The sequence below is a fragment of the Hydractinia symbiolongicarpus genome, chromosome 12 (assembly GCF_029227915.1).
Source record: "Hydractinia symbiolongicarpus strain clone_291-10 chromosome 12, HSymV2.1, whole genome shotgun sequence".
Taxonomy (NCBI): Eukaryota; Metazoa; Cnidaria; class Hydrozoa; order Anthoathecata; family Hydractiniidae; genus Hydractinia; species Hydractinia symbiolongicarpus.
The window spans coordinates 20,439,755-20,458,713 of NC_079886.1; positions in this window are offsets into that span (position 1 = coordinate 20,439,755).

Sequence of the window (18,959 nt, forward strand, 5' to 3'; positions counted from 1 at the left end):
AATATTGCTGTGAAAAATTTATACCCTGAAAGCATCTTTCCATAAAATATACATTCTTTAAACATTATCATTTATATTTGAACTAACTTTTGAATTTTTTTGCAAAAAGGAAAACACTGCATTCAAATTACATATCTATACAGAAATAAATGGGAACATACTGACTGCCTTAGAAAATTTAAAGATTTGTGATTCATATTGGTGTGATGACAAAAAATCTTCCGCCTGAAGGCTCTGCTCAGCTTGTAAACGTATAATGCTGTTATCGCGTATAGATTGAAGGCTGCGATTTGATGTTCTCATGCTAATGTTTTTATAACGCCGAAAAGCCTTTCTTCATCTTTTGTGTGAACAGAACTTGGACTTATTCTTGCAACATGAGGTAAGTGGCAAATAAATGAATGGAAGTAAATTCCAAATAACTTCTCTTTAAAAAGCGTTGTTGGTTTTGATAATGTGTTGACACATAACATGGCATGCTGGGAGGTGATATTATAAATCCTGAGAATATATTTGGGGCTTCTTTCGTCAGCTCTGGTATATGCCTTTTTTACAATCTCCATCAGAGTTCGCAGTATACCTTCTATTTGTGGGGAGCACTTCCCTTTCATGTTATCATAGATAACGACAGTGGATAAGCGATTTTCACATCCTCTGATTTTGTCTTTTGATCCGAAACAACCATTAAGACAATCTGTTAGCGATTTCCTTTCTGGTTCATCGCAAATCTGCACCAATGACTCCCAGATATTTTTAATATGACCTTTACAGTCATGCAAAGGCTCAACAGGACACACTTCATACATATGTAGGTTCAAATCACTCATGCTTACTTCTTCGTGACCAAAGCACAATGCTGGACAGCATGATGAAACTGCCAAATGTGTTTTCAAAACCTTCTCCCACTCTTTTTTGTTTTTTGTCATGTGTAATGGAATGTTTCAGTCCAAATTACGATAATTTATTTCAAATTTTAGTGCATCAACTTTCATATTAGCAAATGGCATTATTGCACCTTGTGTACTACCTACTGGTCTCACCTGTAAAAACATCAAGCAGATTGTCTAGATTTTAGTGACAAAAACATCTGCAGGATGCAAAACAATTTTAAATCAATATCACATAAAAAATGTGAAAGGATTTTTGCTCAAACTAACCTTTACTTTTCTGTTTTCTAAGGACGTCAATTCTTGTCGTAATATGTACTCAAGGCTGGAAAAACCATTTACATGTGTTCCACACGCACATGGATAGTGTCCACCTTGTTGGTTACCAGATTCAAATTGAATTTCAGGATGGTCACCTAAATAAACAAATTATTATATTATATTTAAATTAAAAAATATCAAACAGGTACTATCAGGTGTACAAAAAAGCTGTCACATAAGTTAATTTATCCCATGTTGTGTCTGATGTACGTCCAAGAATATACACGGATGGTCGTTCAACTAATGATTGAACACCAACCTTTTTTCCTGTTTTCTCTTTCATTTCTTGACTTGTAAAGAACAGAGTGGGTGAATAAATGACTTTAACGGTCAATAAAATGTGTACAGAACTTAAAATAGATGCATGGTCAGCCAAAACAATCAGATATCGATCAAGTCTTTCAAAATCTTGCATTATTCCTAATTTTTTATGGTCGCTATAGATCTTTTTGCGAATTGCTTTCTGTGGTATTTTTCTACCGGCAACTTCAAATTCTTTTTCTACAATATCCCCTGTTAAGGTTATTGTGAACTTTTTGAATTTTTTTGGCTCTAAAAGCTCTCCCAACAGGAATTCACCAGACTGGATTTTTTTTATAGAATCGTTTATTTTAGATATTGGTCTTGGCATAGGAACAGACACATCAGTACCTAAAACGTGGATAAAAAAAACTGTATACACTTAACTGAAACAATATTACATTTTTATAAACATACCAATAGTGATTATTCATACTAATTTTTGTGCATTCAAATCGAGATAATTCTGCGGTTGCATAAATGAAACGCGTCTACGTTTTTTCTATAAAAAGTAGAATTTTACTATTTTTTTCTTATTATTTTTGGTGGAATTTCAATTTGAACAAAATTTAATATGAGTGGAATATGTTAGTATTGCGTGAAAATTAATCTGACTATTATGTGCTAATGCAAACATTTGTATGTTGTAGCACACCAATCTTCCTTGAAATTATTCTTCTTACAATATTTATATTTAGGTTTTTATCGAAATTTATACAGTACCCGGCAATTTTTGGTATCGTCGTCGGAGTTTGGTTTTGTTCAACATGTTGTTAGTGTATTGGGTTAAGTCTACACCAGATGTTTCAAGAAATTCACGAACTACCATGTTGCAATTTGTACCTGGGATTGTGTATTTTCGTGCCAATGACGATAAGTTGAGCTAAAATGGTAAATCAGAAAAATAAATCAGTGAGACGAGCAAGTAATTTGAAGACTTGTTATGTACACACATGTACACATGTATGTATAACATTTAATGGAATTGAATTATTATTTGAATCATAAATTAAAATTAAAAAAAAACAAAATATACATTAACTTTGTTAAATATATGTATTTAAACTTTTTTACTTACTGGAGAGCCATCTCCTAATGATTTTACTTCATTCAATAGGCTTGCTTTGTCAAATTCCAATTTAGATGGATCTGGTGAATGTCTTTTTCTTTTGGGAATTTCTATATATTGTAGGAAATTACTTGTTTGTTTGCAAATTTCTTATTTGGAGGCAGTCCCCATTTTTTACAATTCAGATTGAAAGAAAACAATGCAGAAATCAAGCTTGTTTATTGTTTCGATGACAAAACAAAATTTTAGGGGAAATTTAATTTAGCAAAATTAATTCTGTACTTGTCAAATGACCAGATTTTTGTTTAGTTATCTGAAAAAATTTATATATTTTTGGATGACAAATTAATTTTTGAGGATTTTCTATGGATAGTTTTGTGTTGTAATTTCATTTTGTGAAACACATTTTTTGTGCTTAAATTTAGTTGAATTTTACAGAGTGATTAAATTCTGTGGATGCTTGATTTTTACAGAATCTACAAACTTTTCTTTCAGTTAAAATTTACCATGACGTATAATATATACCTGGTTTTTTCTTGAAAGAGTGTCCTGTTTAGACTCAAAGTATAATGATGATCTCACTTTGGTATATGTTGCCTGTGTTTGCCTTGTTCGGAGATATGTATCAAAGTCCTTATTTTCCTTTGTCCATGCTTCTTGTAGTTTTAATTTAATATTTCTGCATAGTTTTCTCTATTTCGTTTTTTACTAACTTCATCAGGTTTCTCCTGTAAATTTGTTTCCGGTAACTTAGTCAATACTTTTGTAAAAAGTGTGTTATAAATTTCGTCCCGCTTGTTAGTAAGGTCTGGGAGGACGCCTCTTGCAGATTCTTTCATGTACGCATTGCCTGGCTTTGTTCTTAGAACATCAACTTGAAAATCAGTATCTTGCTGTTCCGATTTTGATTGAAGTCTTTGAACTTTACATGTCAAAACCTCTGGAAATAAGTTTTGCTGATTTGTGTATTATTTAGCACATTTAATACATCGGTGAAGTGTGTGTTTTTGCTTACTTGTAGCACAAAGTTTGGACCACCATGACTTCGATTTTTCATACCATGTTCTTTCTGCACTAGGCCACTTTTTTCTCCTGATAAAACTCAACAAATCTTTGGATTTTCTGTTAAAATAAATTTCTTTAATTTGAAGATCTGAAAATTGCTCTTTAAAAGCTTCGTAACGTTCGGGTGATTTTTGATTGTGTATGTTCTTAAAAATTGTTAATATTGCTGCTCTGTGAAAGACACAGCCAAAAAATGAAGCCATAACAAAATTTTCGAATTTCGCGCGTATCCTTTTTTTTGTTCTATGCCTATCGGCATCGACGGTAAATTCGCAGAGCTATGACGTCATATTTTACCGTGTCGGAAAAAATCTCGTCAGTTTGAAGGAAAAAATCCGTCAAATCCGCGGGTTACCGTCAAATGTCTACCCGCAGCACTAAACGCCGGATACATGACGTGAAATTTATTGCAAAACATTTGTTATCATTTGAGGACCGACCCGTATTCTGTACCATTTACAATTTTTAAGTAGCGCGGGCCCAATTTGAGCCGACGTGATTGGAATGCAAAATGCGTCATACCGGAATGACGTCATCCAATCAAATTTTCGTGTTTCAGAAATGGTTTTTCCTCACTATGAAGTTTGCCAAAAATGGTTATGATACGAGTGCTGCTGGGGTTAAAAAAATTAAAAAGACTGGCCTTAAGTATCCTGAGTTCTCTCTCAACACCTTCTCTGCTAAGCTACCTAACATATTGTCGGAACAGAAATCCTTTTCCTTTATCTTGCTTCAAAGGCATCTCACCAGAACTTAGCCTTCCAGTTTTTAAAACACTGCGTGTTTTTGTTGAGGAAAACTCAAAACACCATGTGGTTTGTTGAGTTTTTGTTCTGTGTTAGAAAAAAATGTTGATTTTCAAGGTCAGTGGATTCGCGTCAAGTACATACACTGAGCTGGAATATATTTTTCGAAAACCCGGGAATCAATAAAAAACCCGTGTTTTCATGAATACGAAAATCGAGGTTTTGGCTTATAACTCGGGTTCCAAGCAAGAACACAGGTTTTCTTTAATAAATGTGACATTTTGCCGGCAAGCCAGCGAGGTGTTTATAATGTTCTCAAATTTCATTGGATTATAAATTATGGCTCACGTAAAAGAAACGTGAAGGTTAAAATAAAAGAAACGTGGCGCAAGTACAGGAAATGTATAAAAGAAACAGGTCCAATGCGAAGCGATGCGGCTTGGTGCATAGCTTAAATGCTGTTTTGCGACACAAAATGCGAGTTTTAAACATGGAACAACGAAGAACGTGGAGTATGTGTTGGAGAAAAAAAATATATAAAAACGCACCGAGTAATGTGCATATCGCTCTCCAGACTGCCCCTTTACACATTTAATTTAAGGAAAGCTATTTCGTCTCCTTGTCTATAAGGAGGTCACTTTGAAAATTATGGCACCAGCGCTAGATCCGCCCCTGTAAAGAGTAGTAATTTTGAAACTGTGATACACAAATAATAGAAGGATGGAACTTGGAATATTTTCTTGTTATAGCTGAAAAAGGCGTTTGGCATACTTTCCATCATCATATTTTTCAAAAAATACTTTTTCTTTTCTTTCTTTTTTTTTTGATTTTCTTAGGAGTTAAATTTATATTTTCCTAATTTTTTATCGTCATGGACAAGTATAATGAGATTCGGAAGTTTCTTTTTAAAAACATATGTGTTGTGGCATTATGGATAAAAAAATGTCCACTACACAAAAACTTTCCACATTCTTTCCTCATAGAAAACAAATTATATTATACTTTTGCAACCATATTTTGTTGCCAATTCATGTGAAGTGGTTTAGGTACTAAATCACATAATTTATTTATAATTTATTCTGATTTATTTACATATATTAACAATGTAGGTATCTATCTATGTTTCCAGGTTTAGTCACTGCTGTTGTGGGAAGCTATCGTTATGGGAATCTCTTCTTCAGCAATTTTATCTATTAAGTGTCTGAAGGCCGACAATTTTCTGTGAGATGAATGTTTTTTTACAGTCTATGTTCGTGGATCTTCATGTCTTCTTTAACATTCGATAAAATGTTTTTCACTATCTTTGGATTTACATAATCTTTTAAGATATCTTCTAAGCACGACAAAAATTGTGTCTTATGATGAAACCTTGGAACCTCTGCGCAGCAATCGACCATATCCACCCCATTGTCGCTCCCTTCTGAACTGGTGGAGCTTTGTGACGTCATTTTTGATTTGTTGTAACTATTACAACGATGAGGGAAGTTGTATACGATATCAGTATTTGTTGTTGGTGACGAAGTCATCTTGTTTTCAAGAATTTCAAACTTTTGACCTGTGTTCAGCTTTATCAATGAACATGAAATGGACTCTCCATTTTTATATATTACCGACAAACCACTAATTATGAGATAAAAATACAACCTTGTTCCCAGGGCATCTTGTATCTTTTCTCGCATTGTCACGGTGATATCTTCTCCTTTAAAGTGGTCCTGAAACGAGGTTTATAAAAAAGAAATTGTGATGTATATAATTAATAAATTACCATAAAAAGTTAAGAAATGCTAAAACCACTAATTATAACATTAGAAAGTAATTATAAAAGTACGTAACATGAAAATTAACGGATTATAATTTCACAATATTTGTACCATTCATTTAAAAGAAAGCCATTGCTTTCTTGTTTGCAGTTATGACGCCGATCCAAAGTGGCGAATCCAAATTCCAGAACCTTTCGCTAAGATTCTAATTCTCGGAATAAAACTCCACTTTATTTCATTCGATAAAGTAATATGTTTGGAGGGCCTCTCATTTCGAAATTGTTCAATAAAGCTAAAATTATACAACCAAAATAGTTTGTAGATCTATTTTTATTTTAAAAATAGTGCTGTTTTACGATGGTTTTTTTGACTAAGTTCCTCAAAAATGCCATAAAAAAAGGATGTGTGAACCCGTGGATTTATCCACGGACCACCGACTAGTAATGTAAAATTCGTTTGAAACTACAGCTGGAATTTAAAATCGTAGTTGAATCGCTATTTTGTGTTGAGAATACACGTAATATTTAAACTTTACATAATTTTTAGCTTTACACTTGCTATTTTCTTGTCTAATGTTAATATTAATTGAAACGAAAGTCTTAGTTGTTTAACTTTACAAATTTTTAGCTAGGTCAGTTACTTAGAAGTTGCTTTGTTTTGACCAATAACTCAGCCTAAACCTCATGTAGGTGTACGTAAGAAAATTATGTGAGAAAATTAGATAGTTATATCATATGTTCCATACATTATAGTTAAGGGAATGATAAGTAATTTTTCCATAAACAACGCTCGTAGCTGTGTTGACGCCTGCTGCAAACCCTACATTAAAAAAGAAAGGCATTGATGAGAAATTATAATAGGATACATAATCAAATGAATGCAGAGGATTATGAAAGAGAAATGAAAACAAGAAAAATGACTGACTTGTGTTCTCGTAAAATTTTCGCAAAAATTTAGCCCGAATGAGATCTACCATATCAAATTAGTTGATGACTTTTCCATAGGCATTAACAGTTAGTTAAATAAGCAGTTAAATCTTCAACATTCAGGCACTATTTATGATTTTTTGCAACAAGGGATAAACCGACTGGTAGCCTTGTGGTAGAACGTTCATTTTCAGTGCGAAAGGTCTCCGGTTCAAACCCTCGGTTAAATCATGCCACAGATCGTAAAATTGTGGATCGATCCTGGTGAACGTTCAGTATGGGAATAGGATTAATATCTAGTACAGCTGTCGATGTGGGTGCGCAAATTCGGTAGCCCAAATGGGAGCACTTAAGAGCGCTAGAAATCCTTTCCCATGACCTTCATTGATGCCAGTACCAACAGAAACTGAAGAGATTACCCTGGATAGTGGTAATAATAAAGGTATTATATGCATGGGTGTTAAGTCTTATAACTACAAAAAATTCTGTCAGACATCATGACAAAATCATTTATCATGACAAAATATTCGTCATCTTTAAAAAATGTCCCTTTTTGATCTTTATGGTCTCTGAAAGTTTACAAAAGAATTTTTCAAATTCCCAACCACGAAAGCGTCCTAAGATAAATGTATAGAAAAAAGTTAATAAAAAAGTTTCCACGCACTGCGATCCATTAACAATTCATTATATAAGATTAAATTTACTTTAAACCGTCATAATTGTTTGCTTAATCTAAAACAAATCTTTACGCAAGAAAACGCATGAAAAGTAATTATATTGGTTGGGCATTATGGTTTCTGTCATAAACAAAAATGACGTTATATCGTGTCCAAAGACGTTACACTTTTGACGCCTCAAAATAAAGCATAATTCGTTTTAGTATGTATCAATCCCCTCGTTACACGAAAAAATATTGTTTACTCTTTTTTCTTTTCCCAATTCATCTAACCTCATTCCCAGGGTCTTCTTTCGCTTTTTAATATCGGAGAGGGCGTTAAGTAGAAAAAGGCTCTGAGAACGAGATTGGCAATAATGATCAACAATAAAGTCTGACAAAACTTTTTTAGGTGATTAAAACGAAGAATCAAAACGTTTGAACATCAAAATATCATTGCAAGAAGAGCACAGTGGTGATGGATAGCGTGTGTTTGTGTGTCATCGGTCATCGCCTCATCTTCTCTTTGAGTAAATACAAACTAATAGGACACAACTTCAACAAGGAAAGTTAAATCAAAATTGATACGTTTAAGGGACAGTAAACGGACGAGTATATGCACTTTTTTCTTTAGTTAGTAGTTAGTTTTCGCTACTAAATCTCATTCTAAATCTCAAAATTTAAACACAAGAAAAACTGTACATGATTGTCAGATTTACGCCCATGCGATCGTGTCAGATGTACTGAAAATAGCTACATTTTGAATAATTCGAAAATATATACAATGATAAAGAAATATCTTAGGGAGTTATAACATCAGAAAAATTATATTAATTTAGCAAGTGGAAGGTCGTGGGTTCAAGTTCCACTCGATCCGTTCTATTTACAGCACTTAAAAAGTTATTGCGCAGGTATTTGAACTTCTTAAAAAGGAAGATCAGTAACACTCTCTTGGTTTTAACTTTGCAAAGTGTCGCAACGCCGACAATTTTCTGTGAGATGAATGTTTTGTTACAGACGATGTTCGTGGGTCTTCATGTCTTCTTTAACATTCGATAAAATGTTTTTTACCTTTTCAGGATTCACATAATCTTTTAAGATATTTTCCAAGCACGATAAAAATTGTGTCTTAGGATAAAACCTTGGAACATCTGCGCTGCAATCGACCATATCAACTCCATTGTCACTCCCTTCTGAACTAGTTGAACTTTGTGAAGTCGTTTTTGATTTGTGGTAACCGTTGACAAGGGTAGAGAAGTTGTATACAAAATCAGCATCTGTTGTTGGTGACGAAGTCATCTTGATCTCAAGAGGTTTAAACTTCTGTTCTGCGTTCAGCCTTATCAATGAACGAATAAAATCAACACTCCATTTTTTATGATAATCTAATTTAATTTTTTATTGTTTTTAATCTTGAAAGAATCTTAAAAGAATCGGAGAGCGAGATGCTCGACCAAGTCTTTTTAGAGCAACATTGATCAAGTACCAAATTCTCCTTTAACATGGAGCTGCTTTATCCCATAAAAAATGGCTTCAGCGCACTGTGGTTGGGTAAAATCTTGATAGAAAATATACTGAACATAGGTTACTGTATTGCAGGTAAAAAAACTTGAGCAAAAAGTTTGAAAATATGCGTACAGCTGGAGAATAGCTGACTGATCATATAAATATGTGATCAAAAAATATGCAATAGATTAATGTTTGTTTTAACTAAAGAAAATAAATTCCGATTACTAAAGTTGTTTTGAAACGAAACATAAACTTGTGTGTAGAACACGTGTTACGGACACACAGAAAAGAAAATGTGACGGCTTTGTTGCGATGGTGAACTTCGTGGATTTATCCAAGGGTCTAGCGACTCGTCTCTATAAGAATAGTCAATGTTCTGTCTTTGTAAAATTTCAAAGTTGTACTACAAATACACGAAATAACAAAGGAGATATATTTTATAGCCTTTTTACAATGAATGAATTCTCTTGGATTTTTTACAGGCTTATGACCAGTTAATTATTATAAGCTATATCATTTTTCCTGCAAAAACGTAAAATGTATGGAAAATAGGCAATAAGATTTTCATGTCTAAATACTTTGCTTTACATCAATCTCAACATATGGCATACATAATGCTGTGTTAAGCTTGTAACAGAATGATTAGTAAGTTACTTATTCCGATGAAAAAAACTTTATCTGGTTTATTCGTTAGAGAATGTGAAATGTATAATGTAAACAAAGATAAAGATATAAAAAAATTTTCTGATTGCTTTTTTTGTATTTAGTCTAATCGTGTGTCCACAACGTCGCAAGCTTTGAAAGTTATTTTGCAAAAAAACAAAAACAAAAAAAAAACAGTGGTTTTGTTTACATATGCTACGTTTCGGAACAAACACTACAAAGCAACGTTTATTTTGTCTCCTCAACTTTCCATTGATTTTTAAGCCTGTTAAGTGGGAAATCTTAAAAGAAAACGTAATCTGATATTAAAATTGTACATTATAAAGGGAGTTACTACGTTACAAGATTGCGCAAGATACAATCTTATTTACTAATACCTATATTTTCATGGTAGCCGCTATTGAATAATATAAGTATTATCATGTCATGAACAAGCGAGTTTATTCTAGGCTACGTTTCGACAGCTGAACAGATAAGTGGTACTATTTCTAAAATGTTAGCCGTTATTTCTAAGAAAAAAAAATTAAAGATACCTGAGATATGTACGACGGCGATAATCTAAAGACCGAAATTTGTTCGACGGACGAATTCTATAATTTTTCCACAGGCTAATAACTAGTCTCTAATATTAATACCCGTATTTCTCGCGTTTTTCGTTGGCGGGTTTGTTTTACCTTTACAAACTGCACAAACAAAACAACTGCTCTCGGTAAAGCTTTAAGGAGATCTACAATTCAAAATAGCGATTTTATGCGAAGTTGTTTAAGGCTTCTTAAGACTTTTTCTTAATTAAGCTTTTCTTCTGTTAATTCAAATCGCGTATACGCGAGGTGTTTGGTATAGCAAGCGATCGTCGTGTAGACATTTTTACATGTTTTTCCACGCATGCATTGCTTTTCATCATGCTTTGCGCGCAAATTCAAGTTTCTTGCGCGACCACGCTGTACTTCTTCTTCCTCTTCCTCTTGCGGACAGGCTGCTAGTTATAGACGTAGACGTGAAGTTAAAAAGAAAGTCAAGCACAACGTAAGTTTTCGTTACATTTATTGCATTCGTCAAAATTTTACTCAACATTACCTAGCGTTTACTTTATTATTTACTTAGTTTACTAATTATATTATCTTAACTTTATTTGTCAGTCACATCACTTACTCAAATTTTCACTTTTCCAAAATCATATAACTGTTATTATTTCTACATATCCAGGCCCAAATTTTTCCAAGGTAGTCAAAGGATCTTTTCATCAAGGTGATCCGCAGTTTGCCGAAACAGCAAGTTTTCAGTGTACTGGTAATTCTTATATTGCTATATGCTTTAGTGCTATCAAGAAAGTGTCAGTGTGGAAATCATGGGACTTAGACTATGTTGTAAATCAAGGCGATGTGTTATTTAAAATGTTACAAGCTACAGGGCCTCTAGCAGTTAATGAAATGCCTCACAATGTAATGATTGATGGAACTAGCTGTTCATCTGGCCCTGATGGTACTTCTATATTACTTCAATTTTTGTCTTTAAATAGGCTAAATAATTTTATTTGTAATATTCTTGCACCCATTGTAACATGTGAAACACAGTATGATATGCAGTATCTTGCAGTTCATGTGTCACTAGAAGCCATATGTTCAATTACTGAAACTTTGCGTCGTGATAGGAAAACAGTAAGCAAGTGTAGGCGACGTCATGATTACATGTCACAGAACCATGATATGATTAAGCAAAAACGCAGGGACTGTTGGGCCTGTTACGAAATAGGTTGACCTCATGAAAAAAAATTCAACTTTGTTTAATCCTGTCAAAAATACGTTTTTAACAGTGCATAACAATTATATTTTCTTAGTTTGAAATAGAAAATTTCACAACATCTCAATTCTTAAATTTTTTTTACCACGATTGTTAGTTGACGATGAAAAATTTATGTCGGACGGAAAATTATAATTACTTTTTGCTCGAGAATGAAAATCTAGTGATCTCTCATAGCTGTTGTCATTGTTTCAAAACAACACCAATATTTTAAAAAAAGTTATCCTTTTTTCTCAAAAACAAGTTTCGAAAGCCTTATTTACAAAAAAGTTGAAAATTTTCCGTGCGACATAAAATTTAATCTAAAAGTTGTAATTTTTAATACAAAAAAATGTTTTCCAGAGTTGAAAATATTCCTTCCCATCTCGTTTATGAGCTGTGGAGTTTATTTTATTACATTTTAAAAATATATGCATCTTGTGTTCGATATATTTTAATTTTTTAAAAGAAATTCCGTCCGACATAATTTCTAAAATTGGCCTAACAAAACTGGATTCCCATCCTACTGTCGATAGAGAAATTATAATGATGTTTCCAATGTGGAAATGATTGAATTGTGCTTCTTTTTGTGTCGGAAAACTCTTCTTGTTACAATGGAACATCTTTATTCGATTATTTTTTTATTCCAATGTTTCCATTTTTCGAACATTTTTTGGTCGCTTTGTTGTTTGTTGGGTGTGGTATTTGGTGCCAGTAATAAGAACTTTTGTGAGGTCATAAGCAAAAATATGGAAGGGAAAAAAGCAAATACCACCAATGGTGATAGATGTAAACGGTACAGAGAGAAGAACAAAGAATCTTATAAGATTAAGGATGCTTTACGAAAAAAACGTGCACGGCTCCTGCTGAAAACAGATAAAGTCAAATACGAAGAACAGAAAAAAAAGACAGGGAAAGAAAAGAATTGACGAAACTACGAAAAAAAGTTGGAATCGATAATAATTCGGATCACCTGACACCTGACACCTGTCAACCTTCCTTTAGCAACTCTGCTATAAAGTCAAGGACGATCAAAAGAGTGGAAAAAGTTCTTCCTCGGAGTCCAAGAAGAAAAAGTGAGGTAATTAGAACATTGGCCTCAAAATTTAACGTGAAAGTAAAACTTGGTGAGAAAGTTGGCAGAAAGAAAAATAATTTATCTGATCAGGAGCAACAATGGGTCAAAGAATTTCTTAATCGTGCTGATATCTCTTACACCACCCCAGAAAGAAGGGATAACGTATATCTCGGTACTTTTAAAAAAGTTAAAAGGTATGCTCAAAAACGCTATCTGCTGTGGAAAATTAGAGATATTTTTGATATGCTTAATGGGTCGAAAATCATGGAAAACAATCGATCTTCATCTGACACATTTGAGAGTACCTTTGGCAAAAAACTAACATTTCGTCAATTGTACGACGTCTTTAAACAAAACAAGCAATACATTTTCAATACGAAGATTCCCCAATGGTCTTGCCTATGAGAGATTTGTGAAAATGCTGTTTATCTAGTCAAAGGTCTAAATAAAAAGCTTTTTCCTGAATGTCGTCTTTCCGCAACCGTCAATGAGCTTGTCAATTGCATGACAGGAAAGTGTGTGGAATGCTCTTCTACGAAAATCAGTCAATAATTTTAGACCTATTAGTGTATTAAATTTTTTCTCTAAGTTTTATGAAATAATAATCAAAGAGCAAATAATGTCTTTCATGGAAAAAAAACTTTCTGTGTACTTATCTGCTTACAGGAAAAACTATAGCACCAATCACGTATTGATACGCCTATTAGAGGATTGGAAAAAAAAACTGGATCTGAATTATGTGGTTGGTTCAATATTAATGGACTTATCAAAAGCTTTTGACTGTATCCCCCACGATCTACTTATAGCCAAACTTCATGCTTACGGTTTTGATGTAAAATCACTTGAGTATATTCTATCGTATCTTACAAACAGAACAATCCACACGAGTAAATGCGGAGTATAGTATATTTGAATTAATTTTGTCAGGCGTGCCTCAGGGTTCTGTGTTGGGCCCAATTATTTTTAATATATTTATGAATGATTTATTTTATTTTATTGTAAATAGTGACCTACATAATTACGCAGACGACAATACGAAATCAGCTTATTCAAACACTATTAAAAATCTCATTAAGACTTTAGAAAGGGAATCCGAAATTGCCCTTTCTTGGTTAAATAATAACAAAATGATAGCAAATCCAAACAAATTTCATTCGATCCTTCTATCAAGAACCAAAATTGATAACTCGAAGCTTGAAATAAACATTGGCGATAGAGTCATACAATCAGAAAGGTCCGTAAAACTTTTAGGAGTAACAATTGATGATAAATTAAATTTCAACTTGCACATTAGTAATCTTTGTCGAAAAGCCTCAGCCCAGCTGAATGCATTATTTAGATTTAAAAATGTACTATCTTTGCAAACAAGATCTATTTTAGCACAAAGCTTCGTGTATGCAAATTTTAATTATTGTCCCTTGGTTTGGCATTTCTCTTCTTCGAAATCTCTATTGAAAATTGAAAAACTCCACAACAGGGCTTTAAGTTTTATTCATGATGACCCAAGACCAGTTGATTGCCTCCCAAATAAACATTATATGGAATTACTAAGGCACAGATATTTATGCATAGAAATATTTAAAATTTGGAGAAACATCAGTCCTTCTTTCATGAAAGATATTTTCCTTTTTGAGGAAACTGATAGGCCAGTAAGAAGTCAAAACATGAACAACCTAAAAACCATCAGTGTAAAAACAAGAGCCTTTGGTCTAAACAGTTTGCGATGTTTAGCCTCAAAAGTTTGGAATAAACTTCCTTTTCATACGAAGAGTTGCGAAGATCTAGTTAAATTTAAGCAAATGATTAAAAAATGGAATGGCTCTCACTGTTCATGCACAGAGTGTCGGCAATTGATTCCATAACTTGCGTAATCAATACGAAAATGGCAGAGGGGGAATGTTTATCTTTTATTTATTATTTATTCATTATTTATTTATTATAGTTTTCATCTAAATTGTAAATATATAAAAATATTTGTTCGGTTTTGATTAGTTTTTTGCAAAATATTATTTTTTTTAAAGAACTATTGTATATAATAACCGACGGTAAATAAATTAAATCAATCAATCAATCAATCGGGCGCGTTCCAAGGATAACACAATCACAAAAATGCTGTTTAATAAGAGTATTGCTGACTCACTTTACCTGCTTGAAACTTCAATGAAATCATTAAAGCAGCATATTTATGTCAAACGGGTACAGTTCAACCATTACAACGACTTAAAAAACAATCTTGGAAAAAACGACATTCTTGTCCATGTTGACTACAGCGAAAGTTACGAAAACAAACAACAAAGAGAGATCCAAAGCGCCTACTTTGGTCATACTACGTTCAGCATTTTCACTGCGTGCTGCTATCTTCGTGACAATGAAAACAACCTAGTTTGTGAATCAGTTACCATAACTAGTGAGCTACCTGATCATTCTAGAGCTGCTGCAATTACTTGCGTTCTTAAGATTATTGAACACATGCAAGAAATTCATCAGCATTTACCTCTAAAAATTAATGCGTTTGTCTGGAGTGATGGGTGTGCTGCCCGTTTCGTTTTCAAATTGCTGGCGGGTATCGATTCCTCAATCAATTTGACGTGGTGTTACAATGAGCGTCATCACGGGAAAGGCCCAATGGACGGGATTGGAGGGACTTTGAAAAATTGCATTTACAGAGACGTCATGTCGGGAAAATGCGTGATCGATACACCAAAAGAGTTTGCTCAATATGCTGATAAATCAATCAAAGGCATAAAATCTTTGTACCTGCCAGCAAATGCTGTTTTGGTAGAACCTGATGACATAGATGCCTCACCAAAGATTCCCGAGACACTCCAAGTGCACATGATTAAACGCTCATTCGATCAACAAAAGGTGCCGTACATAGAATTTTATAAAACGGCTAGTGATTCAAAACCTTTCTTTACGCAATATTATAAGGAGGGCGCTTGTGGTCATTCCAAAAATGTTTCAGATGAAAATCATTGTGGTGGATGCCTTTCAGAATATGTTGTTAATGAAGAATGGCTTCAATGCCCAATATGTAAAATTTGGTTCCACAGCAACTGTTTTTATGAATTTTAAAGAAATAGGCCGAAAATTATTCAAGTGAAAGTAAAATATGACTATATTTTCTTTTTAATTTTTCAGATTTTCGGTATGACTTTTTCTACGAAAATTTTCATTTTTATGTCGGACGGAAAATAATTTCGATTTGCAATATCTTCCAGTAAAGAATGTTTTATAGCCTTTTATTGTACGCATAAGTCACATACGAAATGTAAGTTCTTTTAGAATCCTTTTTTACTGTTTTTTCTATTATTGGATTTTTGTGATTTTTTTTCCGTCCGAAATATTTCCGTCCGACATCCTGGTCTCGCCTGCTTAAGTTCTAAAATCTTTTTTGTTACTCCTTTATAACATCTGATATTGTATTCGTAAGATAGCATATTATATGCAAGTTTAAAAATTGTATATTTCACCAGTTAAAGCTGATCATTTTTGATAAAAATTTTCTGACAGCAAATTTATTTATTTTTTGATTTTTTATCCAGTCCGTCCGACATAATTGCTTTTTAGGCTCTGGGGAAAAAAATATAAATTTTTTAACAGTGAAATTATGTGCAGATAATTTTCTACTATAGCTTAAAAGCAAGAAATCAAGTTTATAGTTTATTAAATCATATTTTATTGTTTACATACATTCAAAGTATCGATTTTCCGTCCGACATAATTTTGTATTTCGTAACAGGCCCTGTTACTCTAAATCATAAGAAAGTGAATCTGAGCTTGTGAATCGTAAACGTAGAGAAAAGTAATCAAAGGCAGTTGGAAGTCCACAGCACGAAAAACATCTCAATCGACTTAAAACTTATCGCAAAAAAAAAGCTACTACAATTTAACGGTACATCTGATAAAATTTCTAAATTTTTGGATCTCGTTAAAAATGGACCAACTTCTGTCTGTGTTATTTGTAATCGATCATTATATCCAAGGTCTGTTCTTCCATTTCACAAGCACAAATATCAGGGAATTGATTTCAATTTTTACGAAGTAGTTAATAAAAAAGTGAAATATGTCAAACGTGTCATAAAAGTTTGAAAAAAGAAGATTGCATGTCCAATCTGTTTCTAATAAACTAGAGCTACCTTCTGAGCCACCTGAAATGAAAAATTTAAACAGATTAGAACGTGTCCATATTTCTCGCCGGATTTTATTCAAAAAGATAACAATTATGCCCAAAGGTCGTTTTCCGAAACTGAAAGGTTCTATCTGCAACATCCCTATAGATACTACTGATGTAACTGCTGTACTGCCATTTGGCGCTGATAGTTATGTCGAAGCTGAAAAGAAAATTAGTTTTCGTGGTCATGTTTACTTTGAGGCTGTTTGCACACAATCTGTTTATGCAGCCCTTTATTATCTCAAAAAAGATAACCCGTTGTACAATTATATTGAGATTTTCTACGATAATATTTCAACGGAGTTGTTAAATTTATCAGATGATACAACTGAAACGCTATGTGATAAGGAAACAGATAACTCAGAGCTGCAAGAGCAAAATGAGAATCCTCTGGATTTGTTCAGGTTAAATAGCCAGGAAACTACGTTGATTGCTAATGCTCCAAGATCTGAAGAAATAAGTATTGCTCCTGGTGAAGGACAGCAATCCAATTATTTGTTGACAGATGATCATTGTGAAGAATTAATTTTTCCATACTTATTTCCTCAAGGGGAATTTGGATATTCTGTAAATTGTGAAATGAAATTAACGCATACAAAATATTTTAATCAAAGATTACTGAACTACACACAACGTTTTGCATCAGATTCAGATTACATATTTTATGCATTGTCGGTAGTTCAACAAAAAAGACTCCAAAACCAAATAAACATTGCAATGAAAAAAGTTAGCTCAAATCAGTTAACTCTTTTGTAGCAAAAGATGATGGCTATCAGTTCATGACAACTGTTAACCCTATTCGGTCCGGGGGGGGGGGGGGGCGGATTCCGCCCCCCCTGACGGTTTTTTTTTTAATAACTCCTGATTGCTTTGTTATATGGCTATGATACTTACTTAGTTTCAACATATATCTATTAGACACCTGCATGCTAATTTTTTAGGTCCCATACCTTTCAGAGGCTTTGATATTGGCCATTACTCGAAACTACCCCTAAAAATCTCTATGAAATCCTTATAATGGGGAAGATATAATAACTCCTGTTAGGATTATCCTTAGAACTTGAAACTTGCAACACAACTTTATTTCATCAAGAAGAATCATTTTGAATAATTTGAACACGTGACTAATCCGATTTCCCGATTTTGTCGGATTTCACCCGAAAATCGGAAAAAAACGGATTTTCGGGCAATTTTTGGCAATTTTTTATCCGATCCATGTAAAAACCGGAAGATATGTTAAATAACTTTTATTTAGCTTTCAGAAACTTCAAACAGAATGTAAAAATTCGCTCTAGAACGAAAGTAATTATATTTTAAGCAGATAGTGGCATTTTTGACAATTTTCAAGCTTCTGAAGACGTCACAGAAAATGTGCTGACGCAAGCAAAAGTTTATTGGCGCCATTTTGTTCCTTTTATGACGTACTATAAGTGTGCCAAGTTTGATTCAATTTGAACAATCCTATGAAAAGTTATTAAGGGGGGGCGAAATCCGCCCCCCCCCCCGGTCATAGTATGTTCGAAAAACCCCGGACCGAATAGGGTTAAAGGAACTCCAGCTTATTGGAAAACTTTCCTCTTTGAAGTTTTAGCTATGGTGAAACAACTCGGTTTACCAACTTTTTTCATGACATTAAGTTGCGCAGATTTACGTTAGAATGAACTCATCTCTATAATAGCTGAGTTAATGGGTGAAAATTTAACTGATGATGATATAATTAATATGGATTTCTTTGAGCGTTGTAGATATTTAAATCCTAACCCAGTTCTGCTTGCTAGGCATTTTCAGTATAGAGTTGAAGTTTTCTTGCAAACCATCTTAGTTGACGGTCCACTTGGTAAAGTTCAGTACCATGCAATTAGAGTAGAACTTCAAGTCAGAGATAGTCCACATATCCATTCCTTTCTTTGGGTTATTGATGTACCTGTTGTAACAGAAGAAACCATTGATGAATATGTTGCTTTCGTTGACAGCGTAGTAAAGGAAACTGTGCCGAATATGTCTACTGACAAGGATCTATTTAATCT